Consider the following 5,619-nt stretch of genomic DNA (forward strand, 5'->3'; position numbering starts at 1 on the left):
ATAATAATAATAATAATAATAATAATAATAATAATAATAATAATAATTATAGTTAATATTTATATGTATTGATATTAAACGCTATTTGAACAGAAAGTCAACAGTATAACAGAATAATGAATAGATGAAATAATTAGTTGAACAATCAACTATATTAATTTAGTAAAATATTTATTAAAATAAAGCCATACAATATTGTATGTAAAATTTTAAGAATCTTAATGTTTAAATAAAATTACGTTATTGTTAATCATCATACATCATAATGGATTTGATTATTTGTTCAAAGAAAAAAAATACAATGCAACTACGAAAGTATTTTTCAGCAATATACGTACATACAAAAGAATTATGTGAGTTATCACAAATAACCTATGAATAATACACCGAGGCGCATTTGTACAAGTATTCATCATATACTTCAATAATACTGGTACTGTATATGTATGTGTGTATGTGAAAGTGTGTGTATATACGAGCCAAATTTTTCAGGAAATAATTCTTAAAAAAAATACTTAAAATCAAAATTAACTTCTGGAAACTATAGATATCAAGATAATACTCAGAAACTTAAGTCTTTCAATTTTATAAAAGTAATGAGAAATATATTATTATACATAGGGATTATTGTATTTTGTTTTTTATTTATTTTAAATTTGTTTTCATAATAAAACACGGGAATCAAAACGGATCGAAAATTTAATGAAATCCAGACCGTATGTATGAGTATGTATAAGTATGTATGTATAAGTTGTTGGTTCAAGTTTTAAGCTCACGCGCCCGATCAATACTTTGCAAATGATGACAAAATAATGAAATCGTAACATAATGTATTAATACGACACAGTAAAATAATAAATTTACTAAACATAATATTTAGTTTTTTTTTATGGAGGAATTTTTTTTTCACGCGACCAGTATAATATAAACATAACATAAAGTGGAATTCCCAAGTAATTTAAAAATTTCCTTAACCTAATTTTCCTAAACCAAATCTTTATTTCCACGTAGATAAACTATATAGTGTTTTTTATGTTTTTGGATTTTCTGTACAAATTATAAAAGAATTTTTCCTCTTTTTTAAACTCGATATAGTAATGATTATTTTGAATGGTTCAAGTTTTTTACACTGAAAATTTAACCGAAATAATCATATTATAATATATTGAAACCAGTGGTAAAAGTGGAAGAGTACATACTACATGTGCATATGCCATGTCGTTACTTTTCTTTTTTTCCATTTCCGTAATATTATTTTTAATCCAAAGAATATTTCATCATCCCTTAGAAATCCCTATACATCGTGATTTAAACGTGCTCCGATTCCTATACGCACTATCACGTTTAGAAGTATATGTAGCTACTACGATTAGTAGAGTGTAATAATATTTTTTCGTTTTATATTTTATCTTGTATTACATGATAATTTTACAACAGTGTACCGTCCGCTAAGTTATTTTAAACCGTTTGGTACGCAGCGCACGCCGAACAGATTATTTTTGAAATTCGATTGAAAATAATTTTATTGCAAAAAATATATATTTTCAAAACACGTCATGTCTTATTATTGTCCACACCATCCCGACGCTACATTGATTTCATACGCGTATTCGTTTTCATGTTAAAAATGCATTGTCGCCGCGCTCATTTGTATTCCTTTGGCAAAAGGTCAGAGGTCGGCTTGACTGACCACAAATTAAATATTTCGAACTTAGTGCTCCATGACTTGCATACGTTATCGGCTGTACACTCAAACCAAAAATGGTCGATGACAACGTGCCAGCTAGCGCCTAATCTTGTACAGCACATGCATCGTAAGTTGCTGTGGACATGGCCAGTTTCCGCCAAAAGTGTACCTTTTCCTTTTTGGTCAATTCGTTTTTTTGCCAATTCACTTTTCCATCAAATAAAATAAGTTAGTCTAGTATTTTTTTTTAAACTTTAATCGTGAACAATAATAGAAAGCGACTTGGCTGCGTCGTAACATTAACGGTGTATAAACTGATACGAAAAACAAGATTAGCAACATAATCGGTAGCGTTGGGAAAATATGATAATCAGCGATAAATTTATTATTAGATGGAAATCTTATGACTGAAAAATAATTTACATTTGACGAATTTTTATAAGTTTTTTTTTACTATTTTTACCTTGTATTAATTTGCTATATTTTTTTATTCATAAAAAGTGTTTATCATACATAAATAAATAAAACAATTTCTAGATTTTTAATTAATTCATTTGTCTAATTAATAATTTTAATAGATATAATCATCCTATCATATTCAGATACTAGAATAACTTATTTAATTTAATGGAAAAGTGAATCGGCAGAAAAGGGAAAGATACACTTTTGGCGGAAACGGGTAACTCCCGTTGTTGCAGCGCACTTCTCCATTTCAATAAATTTAAAATATTAATGACAGGGTGCCTGTTTTACGCTCAGCGTGCGTTATTTAACCGAACACTATTTTATTTATACTTGTTTCGCCGACACTTGGTTCTCAATTATAATTTTTTCTAGAAAAAAATTAGCTGCACATACTCGTTTCCACACATACCCCTATCCGCATTATTCAACCAAAACTGAAAGAGTTGTGCAAACAAGAACTCTCGTATGCATCATACAACTGCACTGCACATGTTACATAAGTGCAATCTCTGCTACTTTTAACTCTTATAAACTATATACGTTTTAGTTCCGTACATTTCCGCTTATAATTTCAATTGGCTTTTGTTCCAAGAAGTTCACGGATAAAACTACCATTCCGGTTCTTTTTGCGGATGAAAATAAAAACCGTTATTGGTCACATATTCATGTCCTTTCAAGATGATACTCAAAAAAGTCACGATCGTTTTGCGTGTGGAGTTAAATACGGATGTTTTGAGCCGGTTTTCGTCGTAAGTCACATAAGATGAGGGTTGATGTTTGCCGATCATTAGAAATCGATCAACGACCCAAAGTGTTGTGGTATCGAATGCAACGGCTTTATAATGTATGGATGGACACTTGACCATTTTTGTCGACCATCAATAAATTATGCTACGAATTTATATATAAAAAGTATCGAGTGTTCAGCTTATAACCAAATTATTTAATAATTTTAACTAGCCAGTGGTCTACGTACTATAGCATAATAACACATTGATTGCTTCCACGTTCGGTGTATTAATATTTCGCTGTTACTGCTAACGTTTCTGATTCAAACTGTAATAATTAAATTATAATCAAATATAATAATAATAATAATAATAATAATTATTGTATTACGATATATGTCGCAGTAATTAGGTAACATGGATCCAAAACAAGCAATTGCCCGTGTCAAATATTGTAGGGGTAATGAGTACTAATATTTCTGTATTTTTTTATCCTATAAATTATTATTAGACATAGTAAACTAGGTCATGTTATAGTTATCTAGTTATTACTTACTTGTAGAAATTAAGATTTTCTATTGAATATAGAAGAGACATTATACATTTTAAAAGGTGCGTAAGTACCGAAAATGGGCATGTATCGTTTCGGCTAATTTAAAAAAAAAATAAATGATTCCCTTTTCTACCAATCTACCTATTATTTATTAAAAACTTATAAACATAAAATTCAACATTTTCTCCAAATATAAGGGCTATCATGACAGAAAGTTTATCCCCAAGTTTATTCATCTTGCACTTAAGTGTACAACTTAAACTTTATTTTTGCCTCTCCTAATTTTTTGAAAAAAAAAACGAATGAATAGAATCTGATTTCTAGATTGAAATAGTTTTGTATCAGAGTAAACATTTTTTCTAAATTGGACAAGGTAAAACTATGTATATTAAACATTAAATAAAACGCTGGTAGTTTAAGGTAATTAAGTGAATGTATTTTACATTTTTAAATGTCTAATATTATTACTATATTATTAAATGATGTCGATAGAGATTAATGGTAAAAAATAGTACATCGGTAGATATAATATCGTATTATATAGCATGAGAACATTTTAAGAATAAGAAATTTAAAATTATTAGAAAATTTACATACTATTTTCATGTAAATGTATTAAAATATTTAAACAAAAATAATAAATAACATAATTCTTTTTGTCGTTTGTGATACATTATATTTTGGTGTTTAAAATCAAAAAATGAGTAATTAATTCTTATTCTTATCTTCTAAAGTAGCGGGATAATATTTTTTTGAAGTATTACATTAATTTATAAATAATTAAACATATTAATAAGCCTAAAATATTTTGACTGTAAAAAAAATCAATAGTTATTTTTTTTTTTTTTTCAAATACTATTATTAAACAGAATTTTTAATAATAATGTAAAGAGAACTCGCATGCATAGAAATGTTATTATTTCATGTAATATTCTCATATTTAATTTTAATTTAGCTTTCTGTGCATAACTATATTTGTACAATACGAATAATAATCATATTTTACGCAGAAATACAACGTTATCGTATAAGATAATTATAAGATTATGGGACAAGCTGTGTGGTCACACGTTTTCATGATCCTTAACAGACTTACTAGAAAACTCTCTATGACGGGTGAGATGCGTGAAATTTCTGTTTCGAAGGGTTGTTGGAGAACGACAGGATGTATGAGTGTATGTGAATGAGAAGAGAAGGTGAGGAAAAGAAAATGAGAAAGAGTAAGAGACGTGCAAGTATATTATGTGTGCGGGAAAAATCCCCAATGGGCATTCGTATAGTGGAAAATAATAGTATTTTTTTTTTTTTTTTTTTTAATGAAGCCGTCTGCAATGGAGGAGGGCTGACAAACACTCAACGAATCTAACCCCTACGGTGTAAATGAATTCGAAAAACTACGTAGAGAAGTGAAGGAAATACAGAGAGACAGAGAGAGAGAGAGAGTAAGAGAAAAGCGAAAAATATACACTTTGAACCGCTGTGATTCTCCAGGGTGTGCGCGCACACGCAGTGATGAACTTCATATACGTGTGTGTATGTGTGCGTGCGCGTGTTTTAGACTTAGAAACAATTCAAATACGTAATCCCAGTGCACGAAGTTTATAAATAACTTGCATTTTTTTTTTTTTTTTAGTCAAATGTGTGTTTAAAGTTCAAGTACCAGCATTCATTTTCAAATATTTATTTTGTTTGTTTATTCAGTTTTTATTTATTTGTTTATTAATTTTTTTATTTTATTAATTTAATTATATTAATTATTAATTAATTAATATTAATATAATTAAATATATTTAAATATATTTAATTAATTATAAATTAATTAAATGTTAATTAATTTTTGTTTTAGCAACGGAGTATTAATAAGTTCATTAAACTTGAAGTCCACGTACAGTTTAAAATAGCATTTTTTACCGTTATATCAGACGATTGATCAGAATTCGACTATATAATATTGTAGAATAAATAGGGAGAAAAATAAATAACTATATTTATGGTGAAAATAAAATGGTACTATTATTTGTATACTTGAAGATGTAAATTCTTAATTTGCATTTAAGCTGTCTCCTGTCGACTGTTATTTCCATATTTTGAGAAAAAAATCAATGTTAAATTTTTAAGCACTTATATTTAAAAATATATACTTATCTTAAAAAAAAAAAAATTGTCATATACCGATTTAGTCTTTA

The sequence above is a fragment of the Sipha flava genome, unplaced genomic scaffold (assembly GCF_003268045.1).
Source record: "Sipha flava isolate LNK unplaced genomic scaffold, YSA_version1 49_pilon_pilon, whole genome shotgun sequence".
In the NCBI taxonomy this organism is placed as follows: Eukaryota; Metazoa; Arthropoda; class Insecta; order Hemiptera; family Aphididae; genus Sipha; species Sipha flava.